Source organism: Manacus candei, unplaced genomic scaffold (genome assembly GCF_025592945.1).
Source record: "Manacus candei isolate 608988 ecotype Guabito, Panama unplaced genomic scaffold, ASM2559294v1 h1tg000063l, whole genome shotgun sequence".
Classification (NCBI taxonomy): Eukaryota; Metazoa; Chordata; class Aves; order Passeriformes; family Pipridae; genus Manacus; species Manacus candei.
Window position 1 is genome coordinate 7,121,833 of NW_026138111.1, and position 13,111 is coordinate 7,134,943.

At 37.7% G+C, this 13,111-nt stretch overlaps 1 long non-coding RNA gene across 2 annotated transcripts; it reads left to right on the plus strand.

Annotated features, from left to right (window-relative positions):
* Positions 1–841: 841 nt before the first annotated feature.
* LOC127478838 (uncharacterized) lies at positions 842–5,841 on the plus strand. Of its 2 annotated transcripts, none has more exons than XR_007907381.1 (3): positions 842–1,498; positions 2,513–2,581; positions 5,595–5,841. It is a non-coding gene; the product is annotated as an uncharacterized LOC127478838 (long non-coding RNA). The 2 variants fall into 2 exon arrangements; XR_007907380.1 differs by having other exon boundaries at positions 1,263–1,291.
* Positions 5,842–13,111: the final 7,270 nt, after the last annotated feature.

Genomic DNA, 13,111 nt, shown 5'->3' on the forward strand with positions numbered 1-13,111 from the left:
ACTGAAATTAGAAACCAGTTTAGGCTGGTTGCCTAGAAATCTTACTTTTGTTTTCTATGACAAAAAGAGATCATATGATCACACTCTTGGATATCATCTCTTGTATTTTAATAAAACTATTAGAAAGAAAAACAGACAAATTCCCAGTTCTATATGTCTTCATACACAACTGCTGTACACCCTAGGAACCCTTATTTTGTTAAACTACCATCTTCTCTTTTTAAGCAGTGGCCTCCAGAAGGTGATCTTTCAACCACAGGTGATCCTCAGAGTCTGATGGGGAGTTTGTAGCTGTCTCGTGCACTGCCTTAATTTGTGTTTCACTTGAAATTGTGAGGAGAATGCATGTATGGGTGCCTGGAGGTTTTTGACCAGCCTTGGACTTTGCTTAGAGTATTTGGGTACCTCTGTTGAGGACATCTAGATGGTACTAATGAAAGCCTTCTTTACATTGTCACTAATATTTGCCAAAGTAACTCAGGTCAGTTTGCAAGGAAAAGAAGAAGTTTTGCCATTGACTGAAAGCTTCATTTTCTCCTCCAATAATGAGGTAATAAAGATTGAACTCCATCTTTACAATTAATAACAGAGATATCTGCACTATCACAGCACTGTACTCTTAGCATCCTGAGGCCATTAAGAGCCCTGACTGTCCCCGTCCAGCTCTGCTCATGGCTCCCCCCACCCTGCCCATGCCCCAGGATCCTATTCCAGCCCCCTGGGGCCATCTGTCCCTGTCCCAGAAATGCTGTGGCAGGGACAGTCTCCATAGCCAACCTCAACCTCAGCTCACCCATGATTCTTGAGGCTGGGGCTGCCTCAGTGCCCCCCCAGCTTTTTTACTCCTGATTGGGTGGGACAGGCTCTGGATGGTGAAGACCCTGGTGAACTAGCCTGCATGGGTTACCCTGTGGTCCCTGCTCCCCCTCCACAGGGCTCCATCCCTCAAAGTCAGCTTTACTGTACCATGAGTTCACCAGAATAAAATCAGATGTTTCCAGTCCTGTTTTTCTTTTTTCTTCACCCTCTCTTTCCAAATCTTCATGTTTTGCAGAATGCAACAACCTGTAAGTGTTTGGCAGCTCTGGCCATCAAAAGTGCATCACTCCCATCCCTACTCTCAGTGCTGGCTCTCAGCTGAATACAATTGAAGCTCAATGTTTCAGTTCTGATCTTTAAAGGCCAGCATGTGATTGGCCTTGGCAACCTAACGGATGGTCTCAGTCTCCCTGATTATGCCCTCTCATGACAACTGCATTCCTCTGGGGAACTGGAAATGTCAGACATCAAAGTAAGACCCATAAGCGTGTCAGACAGTTTTCTCAGCAGCTGGCTTGTGACTAAGAAATTCACTGTGACAGAGATCAGAGTGACCACAAACAAAACTGTAAAGCTCAGATGTTTGACCTGGATTTCCCAACATCATGATAAAAGGAAAAGCATCCATTGACAAGATGATGAAGAGGAACGTTAGGACAGATTCTCAGCTGCTGTAAAGGTGTATTGTTTGGCTAAAGACAAAGGAGATGAGTATCATTAACCTATTGGTCCTCACATGCGTATTGGTTGCAAGAGAAAGTTGTGCTGGAAGATCTTTCTGTTAGAAAATGATTATTTGATGAAATTGAAGGTGTTTACCAGAGCAATTTTTAAAGCAGCAGAAGTAGCATGTTCTGGTAGTGTTAATATATTTTGTTTTGACCTTGTGAAACATTTTTAGTTCAAAAAAGTCAAATTGTGCAATGTTTCATGCTAATTTAGGGTATTGTAATGGTTAAACCACATCAACTAGTGCATTATGTCAAGTCAAAGTAATATAATAGAATATGACACTTTCTGTCACAACATAATCTTTCCCAGCATTTTTGTAGGTATTCTATTATTGACATCACATTCCTAAAATAAAATAAATTTGAAGTAATATTTTAATTGTTCTATTACAATATAAATATTTCAATTTCTAATCCAATTACTAATATAACTATTTTATCAATTGCTTACAGTCAAAATAAAAATTTCACCATTTGCAGCAGACTGAAATTTTCAAATTCTCCAACTTTTCTCACACTTTATTATGATGCTTAGATGACCAAATTCTTTAAAGGTAACTATAACACAATATGATAGAAAAATCAAACTACATACACCATCCTTTGTATCATAAATAGGTTTATTTATTTAGAATGACTGCCAGTGTCCAATCTTCAAAGATGTTCAGATGTTAACAAATATTTATAAAAGCAAACAAACCATGAATATATTCTGCTCACACAGTAATTTAACAGTTTTCCCTCTGTAGTTTAAAGACATATGTCTCTCAATTTTCTCCCTTTACAACATGCAGATGATGAAAAATAGCCTTATCACCCTAAGTGATTTTAGATATTCATCATTAAGTCTGTATTTATTATGCCTAGGATCCATTAAGGAGGATTTGTCTCTGTGGTAAAGGCCTGGGTTTTGTAGGGGTTGCAGGAACATCTGTGCAGTCATCCTGATACTCCCTTTACAGTGTGACACAAGCCTTCGTGGTGGAATTACATTAAGCTCTAGGCATTTCAAACAAGGCCTGCAACAGTGGGTAAGCAATGTATATAAAAGCTTTGTCTGATCCATTGTCATTTACAGCAGTGAAGTTGTTCTTAATGCTTACCACGAACACCACAGAGAGTCACATTCTTAGATTCTGGTTAATCAAGACTGTTGAAGTGAATGGCTCAAAGCACATAATGAGCTAGATTTGCAATTGAAGTCAATGTAAGAAGTTCAGAAAAGACATCAAAGGCAGGAGCTAATGGGGGTTGAAGGAAGAAATTTACCTGTTCTCTGAGACTTTATCACCAGTTTCACTCATAGGCAAAATTGATGAAGTTATACTCTGCACAGTGTAATACCCAAAGATGTTACATATAAATCCATGTTTTCCAAGCCCTAGTACCCTTAGAGAGAGCAGAGGACATTCACAGCTTTAGTGCTATGTGACTTTATACAGACTTAGGCAATATCTCAGGGATACCTACGGAGCTTCTTGCAGACCCTGGTTGGGGAACAGATTCCAAAAATTTATTCAGATAGAGAAATGTCTTTTTGAATCAGAGTATAAGAATCAGAGAAACACAGGAGAGGGAGAAACCTCCTGGATCAGCAAACAGTAACCTGCTATCATATCACCCAATTCTTTCTTAAATAAAATCTCTCTAAAAACAAAGATACAATAACCACCTGATACAAGTGTACATCAAGAAAAGAATAGTAATTTTAAGAGCATAATTTGAAAATTTAATAATGACCTATAATCTGTTATACTGTGCATATCTTGACACTGGTAATAAAATTAAGGTCTTAATAGCATCTTTTTAAGAAAGAACAAAAAGTCTTAAAGACAACACCTTGGATTGTTTCCAGGATGAGACTTGAAGCTGCTAAACTGACAAACAAGTATTTTCCTTTATGTGTTTTGCTGATTATAAGAAACAGGTGAAAGCTTAGTAACACATGGAAATATTTTTTCTTGTACAGATTACTTCCATAGGAAGAACAGTCAGGACATAAATTAATGATTAGCTCAGCTGGTTAGAGCATGATCCTAATTACACCAGGGTCATGGGTTCGATTCCCAAACTGGCCATTCACTGAAGAGTTGGACTTGGTGATCCTTGTGGGTACCTTCCAACTCAGTATATTCTGTGATTCTGTAATCATGTGAAAAACTTTCTTCACCTACCTGCTTGCATCTTGAAAACCCATGAAAGTATTCAAAGAAATACTCTTCCTGTAGATAGAGGAAAACATTCTCATTGACTTTTCTGGAAGCATGTCAAAAATATGAGTGATATCTCCAAGAGCTCTTTAGTGATAAAGTCTGTTCTTTTCCTATGGCTGCAGCACACACGATAAGAATAATCTCTATCTTAAGCTATACACTTGAGGGTTTGGGCTGTTTGAGGCTTTTGGGTGAAGATTCAGATGGTAAGGAAAAGACAAGAAGCAGATGCTCTGTTACTTAAAAGCTTTCCCAGAGCCCTAAAAATCAGAGAGCAATGTTTGGTGCTTTGGGCTACATGGGACTTGTTCAGGCCCCACGGCTTCTTCACTTTGGTAAGAGTTTCTGAAATACCTGGAAAAGATTCTTTGTAACTTGTTTCTTACAAAGCTCTAGTGACATATGAGATCAATATTTATAAAAACTGAAAATAAAGATAAGAAAAAAAGTGTTAGGCTCTTATGTGGACAGAAGACTGGCTTCAATAAACAAAACTTTTTTGGAGGGTGCAAGGACTAGTGTTAAGATATTACTTCCTGCTATTCCATTTCTCCCTAAGGGATTTCGGTGCAGTTTTTTGGGTTTGAGTTTTTTTGGTTTTGTGTTGTTTTGTTGTTTGTTTGTTTGTTTGTTTGTTTGTTGTTGGGGGTTTTTTGAGAGGGGCAAGGGTTAGGTATTTTTTGTTTTGTTTAGCTAACAAAGCTGGCAAAAAGGAGAAGACAACATCAACTTAGGTACAAGGAGGGACCATACACCTTACAGCTTCACTCATTGCTCATTGCTGACTTTGTCGTACATCTGTAAGTTTAACTACTTAATGCACAAAACAACTGCACAGATTTTCCCAGCTGTGAGGCAGTCTTTTGTTCTGGGGGTTTACTCCACAATTCGTCTGTTCAGTGGTTTTCCTACCAACATTAAGTTCTTCTATAACAACAATAAATATCTATGAATACACTTATCCCAAGAGATCATTACTAGGATCACTCAGAATGTTTTTATCAGTACAATGTATCTTCTAGTTATCAAAACTAAGGAAAAAATTATGTGTCTTATCACTGTAATCACTGGTTTCTTATGGAAAAAGGTCTGGTTTATGAAGTGCTTCAGTAATCTAAAATCTAGAAGACCGCTATCTAAAATCTGTGATCAGTAATCTTTCTAAAGAGGAGAAATAAAGAAGAAAAAAACTAAGATGGGAACCAGTGATGTCATTCAATTTAGCAGTTTGAGATACTCACAGACATAACCAGACAACAACAGCATAAAAACTAAGACCAGGAAAGTTCCTCCCACTTGATCAACTTTCACAGCTACCTCCTTTACGTCTGACAGACTTCTGTTTTTTTTCAGTAATGTTACTATCTCAGTTATACTTAAGACTCTTTCCCTGAAAAATTCATAGTATAATTAGAAATAAGAAGCAAAAATAATTACAGAATTACTATTAATGCATTATGTCAGAGAAAGGGAAAATATGCAGAAGGGGACACAAGCATTTTACAGTGAAATTTTAAAAATTTAAGACTGAAAAATATCAAACACTTAAAAATCTGTAGGATACAGATTTTAGATATTTTAGTATTTAAGTGCACTAAGTATACAGAAGTATCTCGGTAGCTCTGCAATAACTTAGCACCTATTTCAAACCCTAATCCATGCTGTGGATTTTGAGGTTTGCTTTCTCACTTAATATTCTGAAAGGACTGACTAACATATGTGCTTTAAAGATTTTGTTTCTTGCTCACAAGAACAAATTCTTAAATATAGAAAAATCACAAAAAGCTATGGTGGTGTCATCATCCCATGAAGATGGTTTTGTTGTTCTCAGATTGTCCTTTAAAGACTGGGGTCAAAATTGTCCCTTTGGGGAAGGAGATTCTTGGCACCCAGGCAAGCAAATTGTTCCTGACCATGAGATATAGCAGGCAAAGCAGGAAAAGTCACAGCAAGTAGATGTCTGAAATATAAGAAATTCTGAAAAAACTGCAATGAGGAGGGTACACTTCCTTCAATGAAATCCTCAGATTTGATTCAGTTAGAAGTCTGAACTTCATATTCAGCACCTAGACATGCATCGAGGCTATGAGGTGTTAGAATACTTCCAGGTGTAAAAACCACGACGGTTCCACAGTGAGTTTGTGGCACCTCCACCTTTGGAGGTATTGAAACCCCCACTGGACAGAGCCCTGGGCAGCCTGCTCCAGGCTGCCCTGCTGGAGCAGAAGGGTTGGAGACAGCAACCTCCAGCTGCCCCTGCCAACAGCAGCCGTTCTGTGTCCCTGCAGCCTCAGTCAATGCCTGCTGCATGGCATGGCAAGGGCCTGGCCAGGGAACTGGGAGCTGCTGCTCCAGGAGCCACAGGGCAGAGCCAAGCAGCCGGTGCCCATTGCACCCTGGCAGAGCAGTCAGGGCAGATGGGGGCAGCAGGGCTGGAGACAGGGACAGGCTGAGGCCAGGCCCATGGCTGAGGGCCAGCAGTCTTAACAGGCAGACCTGGTTAAGACCCGCTGGGCTGGGGGTCAACCCGGGCCATGGCTACCTCATGATGCCTGGGAGTGTCTCCCAGGGCCGCAGCAGGGAAGGGGCTGCCCTCAGCAGCACCAGCTCTGAGCTGGGCCTAACTCCTGGCAGCCAAAACTCCCTCTACCCGTGAGGCGAGGGAGGTCTCCTGTTGCAGCCTGGGATGGCAGTACAAGCAGTAATAAAGCTATACTTTCATTCTCCTAGTAGCTAAGTGCCACTAAATCTGGTATTACGCTCCTCAATGCCCATCCCTCCAGTGTCTGAGAAACTGCAGATCTCAGCCAAGAACAGTAATGGGAATTCACTGGCAATACAACTCCGCTGTGGAAATGAACAAAAGAGATGTGCTGAAAGGGGGTGAGAGACAGTTCAAGGGTATTATTGTACTGGACTGGCAGGTCAGGCTGAGACAGAGGAGTCCCTTAAGTAAAAAAAAAACAAAACATGAAGTGTTTCTTTTCAGTGATAAAGGGCATTTGAATGAGTTGCTTGGGGACACTGAGTGGGCCTGCCTATAGACCATTTGGGAAAGGGTAACTGTGGTGAAATGAATTCAAATCACTGTGCTTTATGCTCAAAGGTCATAGAAGTCAATGCCATGGCTTGGAACAGGACTGCAGTTTCTGACCAGAGAAATCATTTCGACATGGAGCTTACTAAGCTTCGAAGAGGACCTACATAATATGAAATGTTAAATTGATATGTATAGTGTCAAATCGTAACAGTGGGCTACACTTACCCATTCCAGGCCTACATTTTTTACTTTTTCCTTTGGAGAATACTGGCTGCAAAAATAAACAAATAGCAGCAACTAACAGATTTATACACATTTGGAAGTGGTTGCATAGCAACAACTTCAGAGCTATCTTCCTCCTTCTTGTAAATTTATTATTGTCAGAGTGACTGGTGGAATTAATTACCTGTTTTGCTACCTTTTGTCTCTCATGTGCTTTGGAATTCATATCTGGAAAAAATGGGATTTTTCAAAAAGTATTTTCAATTTCTCTAAAAAATAAAAACCTCTTATCACACTAAATACAAAGTAAAACACATATGAGATGCAGAGGCTACAGCCATTGCTCTCTGTTGGTGATTGTAACAGTCAAGTGGAACATAAAAGGCTTATCTCCAGTACCTGCCATAAACCTGTGTATGAATTTTCCAAATCAGAGGTAATAAATTCAATGGACTATTGAATAAGGAAAATTAGGGATACAATTTCCCACAAATTGATGTGTATGCTACTCTTTATTGATTACATTATTACGCTATTGTATTTCTGAGTAATATGGAACAGATGTCTCTCACTAAGACTTTCAGCTGAGAAAGCAGCCTATCAAAACTGGGAAACAGATTCTATTAATAACTTCACTTTCAACGACCTTACAGTTTTTGTAGAAAAATAAGATAATAGGTCATTGAAAAGTCTTGTTTACTTATTACTGAAGATTCATTCCCAGGCTATAAGTGATATTAGACTTTAGTAAACAGAGTTGATATGTGTCTGGCATGGAAAATAAAGAGTTGGTTTCTTAATTTCTGGATCAGAACACTGAACAAGTAAAGGACGTGGATCTGCTAGAGTGAGTCCAGAGGAGGGCCACAAAAATGATTAGAGGGCTGGAGCACTCTGCTATGGAGACTGGCAAGACTCACTTCACCATTCTTGGGCACTAACATTTGGAAGGGTTTCACTGTACAATGCAGAGATTTCTATATTAGGCTAAGGCTAACATGCTGTTTCTCTATGTTCTTCAAGCCATAGGTAATCCTGCGCTCTGTAGACAGCTATCAATGCACAGAGGATTTGACCTTTGGTACTACATTTCATTGGTTTTAAAATACAACAGACACAGAAATTAATTTTTAATCTTCATTATCTCTTTATTAAATTATTTAAAAAAATATTGGATGAAATAATCTACATAATATGATAATCCATTTATTTTTAAGGACAGAATCAAATATGAACAGAAGCAAAATAAAAAATGAAGACTGAAGTAATGTTTACAAAAGCATAACATTTCATCTCTCTCCAAGTAATTTTTTTTGTAAGAAGTGTAATTTATTGATGGTTTAAAAAGAGAGCTTTACATATAGAAGTTTGGGGCTATTCCATGAAAGTAAAATATTCCTGATGCAAAGAATCCACAGATATTGTTAGTCTCCTGTTACTGCATTTCAAGTTTTCTGCTGTGGGTTGCTAAAGTATGAAAGACAAACCAGTCTCTGTGATTTACCTGGACTATTTCTTCCTACTTTCATAAGATCAACATCATCTGTCCATATCTTGACTCGTCAGCTACTTGATCCTTTGGCTACTCAAAAGTATATAATTTGTATGAACATTCTTGCTTTTTCGTTTTTTGAACCAAGCTCTAACGCATAGGTTTGCCTTAACAAGCTTTTCAATTTCATTTCTTAGCCAAGTGTTATCTTGCTTCTGACTCCATTCAATAGATCTTCTAGGATATCATTTTCATCTTAAAAAGTTCTTTCTGAAGTAGCCCCACGGTTCCTTTTTAAATTGTTTTCAGCTAAATACAACTGTGCTGTAAATACAGCTGTACTGCATATTCCTAACTGCATAGAAGGTACATCAAAACCACAAATTCAATAGATACTTTCAAACATAACTTTCAAGAAGAGGAAAAGTCTAAATAATTAAGAAATGCTACTACCTATATCTGAAAAGGGCAGTTCTTGTAAAGTACACAAAAATTTAACAAGTTCTATTAATTTTCAAAAGATAACATAAAGAACTGCTTCTTTGAAATTGTGTTAAAAAATACTGACAACTTAAAAAGCTCACTAGATTTACCAGTCCTAAATGAGTTTGCATGCAACACATTTTGCTACCACTTACACCTGAGTGGCTATTTCTTCTATTCTTGCAGATCTGCAAGGTCTTACAAGCTAAATGAATTGTATTTCCTCTCTATAATAGCACTGGAGAACTGAAATGAGCAATGCCAAATTTAAAAGCAACGTCTTACATTTATAGATCTCAAAATATGACAAATCTTTCTGATGCATGTCAGTGCTCAGACTTTGCTGGTTTTCCTCAGACTAGACTTGCAGAAGGAGGTTACCTCTATCACCTCCACAGTCTAATAAAAAGCCTTACAAGCACTCCATACTGTCAAGAACACTGTCATTAAAAAAAAAAAAAAAACAAACACAAACAAAACCCCAACGAAGCAAATAAAAAAAAAATACCAACAACATCAAAACCCAGTAAAATTGATCTTATGCAATGAAAGCGGTTAGTGGGAAAACTGTAAAAGAGTTCATAAACTTTGCCTTTCAAATCTTATAAGTTTAAGCACGGGGAAAAAAAACCCAAAACAACTATTTACAGGATGAGAGTCTAAAACTCTCTCCAAACAAGAGCTTTAAGCATTCACATTGCATTGTTCCTTTATTTTCAGAGTTGCCTGAAATGCTGAGGATGCAAGAAAATATGTGAACACTCTGGGATAAGCAATATGCCACTGGGATGTGAATAATGGAATATTATTTCATGTCTGGCATTCGGTTTAAGACAAGTGCCATTGGTGCAATGAGGTATGAAATAATACTTCGTAATTCACACACAGGAGTGTCTTATTGCAACTATGATTTTGTTGTAAAGTATGATTTAATAAAAGATTTTGTATATGTTAAGAAATGGTGTTTATAAATTACAATCAGTTCTTTTTGTGATCATTAGATCACTAAATTTCTACTGTCTATTTTTAGTGACAGTTAAGCATGTCTTATTAAAATATATTAAAATAATGCATAGACAATTATGGCTTTTAAATCTCTTTAAAAAAGCACTTCAAATTTTATGACCCTTTCTACGGTTACTTTTTTCCCTTTCTTAAAGTGTTTCATTTTTACTGTTTAATATTTATTTTTTAATAATCTCTGGTTTCATTTTTAATTAATTTAAGGCTTTTTTTCCTTGTGAATTACCTTTGTCTAACCAGGGGTATTGAGACAGCTCATGTCTCCATCTTTCTATAACTACATCTGTGTAAATGTATGATACTTAGGCTCAGTCTTGAGGTGGTAAATTAGCCTAAGTCATCAGCCTTCATTATTGACGTTATCATCTTTATCCACACCAAATTGACCAGTAGTTGCTTCATATTTCTTGAACTCGACTCTGAGTTCTGTCTCAAGTTTTCTTTCAGAGCTTTCCAGGTAATAATCCACAAAGTACTTCTCTGTATACATTCCGTATGTCTCCCCCCACTAGAGTTGCTTCTGCTTATAGGTATATAGAGAGAGAAAAAGAAAAGTGAGGCACCAAGGGATGTAACTCAAAATAGACAAATCCGTGCTAACCAATTTCTTGTGCTTGAAGACTGGTTTGTATCTCTGTAAACTCCAGCCACTCTGAAGTGGCAAGGTTAGGGACTGAGAAACCAGGCTTATATGCAAAAGTTCAGAAAAGCCTGCAGGCTCTGAGAAAACTGTCACTGGAGGCTGAGGTCAAAGATTTAGAAGTTATACTTGAAGACAAGTCTTATGCAAAACATGGTCTGTATAACATCCTGTGGGGGTGCTTACAGGGCTCACCTTTGGCAGATGGCCTGGAGAGCATTATTTAGGAATATGGGTGCAGACACAGTGGGTGAAGGAAAGACAGCAAACTACCTGGGAGGACATCTGCCTCAAACGGTCGTGTTGAAGTGGAAGGATGACAATCAATGGATTAAGCAGTTAACAGGGGATTACCAAGTGTGGGATTGTGTGGGTGTGAGGTGAGGAGAGTTATAATTTTAGTGGATTACCTGGAGAAGGGTGTTCAGAAATTTGTGTGTATCTAGTACTGCACTTTATCAAAGGTTTTTTTTTGGTTGATGCTGAATGTATACTTCTGAGTCTCACATAATTATACCATTAATAAATGAAATGGCTTTACTCCTCATTTGATATGACTACATGAATTTAGCAGTTTTCCCCTGTTACATGATATAGGGTGTTCATCCACCCTCAATTCTGTCCAACTAGCCTGGCCATGTGCTCCACAACAACTAACCACAGGCAAACTTGACTGAGTCTGCTAGGCACTGCATCTCAGCCTGTGAGGATTAAAGGGAAAGGAAATAATACATGCTAGAGGAATATCTGTGAGGAAAGGTGCACTGGGGGTGAATGAGAAGACAGAAGGGAAGCAGCACATATGTGTCTAGGAAGGATTACAGGGTGGAGGAAGAAGAAATGAGATGAATGAAAGGTTGCAACAGGAAGGGAAAACAACAGTGCTATGATAATAATTTTTAAAAAGACATTTTTTAAAAGGGGATAAAAAAGGAGTTCTAATAATCTGTTACTCTTAATGGCTCATCTATTCCTTGAACTAGGCTTTCATAGAATATTTGTGTATCTGAGAAAACCAATATACTCAGTCTTTACTAAGATTGTACAGATTCAGCTCAAAAGTCCTGTTCCTAGGGACAGCTAGGAATTTGTTTCTTTTCTGGTCTTTGAAGGATTCCATAGGAGAGGATCAGTCCTTGCCCTCAGAGAAACCCCCAATCCTGTTGATCCAGAGTGTCACTGATATTTGGTGATATAAAGTGTTATTGGTTTCCTTGATCACTATTGTCAAGTGTGAAAATACATGGATACTTGACACTTTTCACCAGTGATGAAGCACTGCTAACATGACTATAGTTTTCCTATTTGTGTCATCTCATAGACAAAATGCAACAGGTTAATTATAAATAGTTAATTCCTAACAGTTTCAGCTGTGTAAAATTACACTAAAACAGAACTTACATTCCAAATTTGTGAATTGAGGTCTTACTTGACTTCATGACGGTGTGTGCCTTGCTAGATTAAGTCCAGTTTTGTACATAAAAGGGGATTTCCTCTGGGATATTTAATTAGGTTGAATACACCTTGAATTAAAATAAAAATTCAAAGAGAATTATTCATTCAATTCTATTTCTAGTCTTCAGGATTCCATTCTGATCAGTGTGGTCTCCATTAATATACTCTAGGGTTTGGGACTTGTGGGTACAGTTTCACTAAATTATCAGTAGAATTATGTGTTTGGATTCACATAATACATATCTTGCTAGAAAAAGTTCTTTCTGAAACTATGTCTTTATAAGCCTTAGAAGGACACATGAGGACCATTCAGCTGCTTCCTGACAAGCGTTACTTGAAATATTTCTTTACATCTGGAAATTTATGCACTAGCTTGAGCCGAAATGACAAGAGAGACCCCTGGGATATTCTTTGGAATACATTTTAATAGCACCGTTACATCAAGTTGTGCATTTAGAACAACATAATATCAGAATGATCACTAAACAAGGCATTTTTCATGCACACAACATAGCAAATCCCCTTTAGATTGTGTTATAAAAAATAAATTTATTGATCTAAAAACTTTGGTAAATATTACATTCCTACATAAATTACATTTTCTTGTATTTTTCCTATTACAAAGGGAAGATAAAGAAGAACTGCTTTGAATAAAAGTGATAGAGTATAAATGAGGCAAAGTTACACTTAGGCTAAAGCTCTTTTGATTACCCAGAAATAAGTGACAAAATATTTCACTTAATGCACAATAGATATTGCAAGCCTCTGGTGCTTCTCTCTCCCAAGCAGACAGGGTGAATTTGTATTAGTTAGGGGATTTTATTCATTCACCTTATTTTAAATGCATAAGTTTGGAAAAACAGTATCTACAGGTCTTGTGAGGAGCTTTCGTCTGCCTCCTCATTCTTTAATTCTCATACATTTTAAATTAGAGCAGAGATGCTCTTATGTAAATTTCATTTAATTACATTGCAGTCTTTTGAATCTAATTGG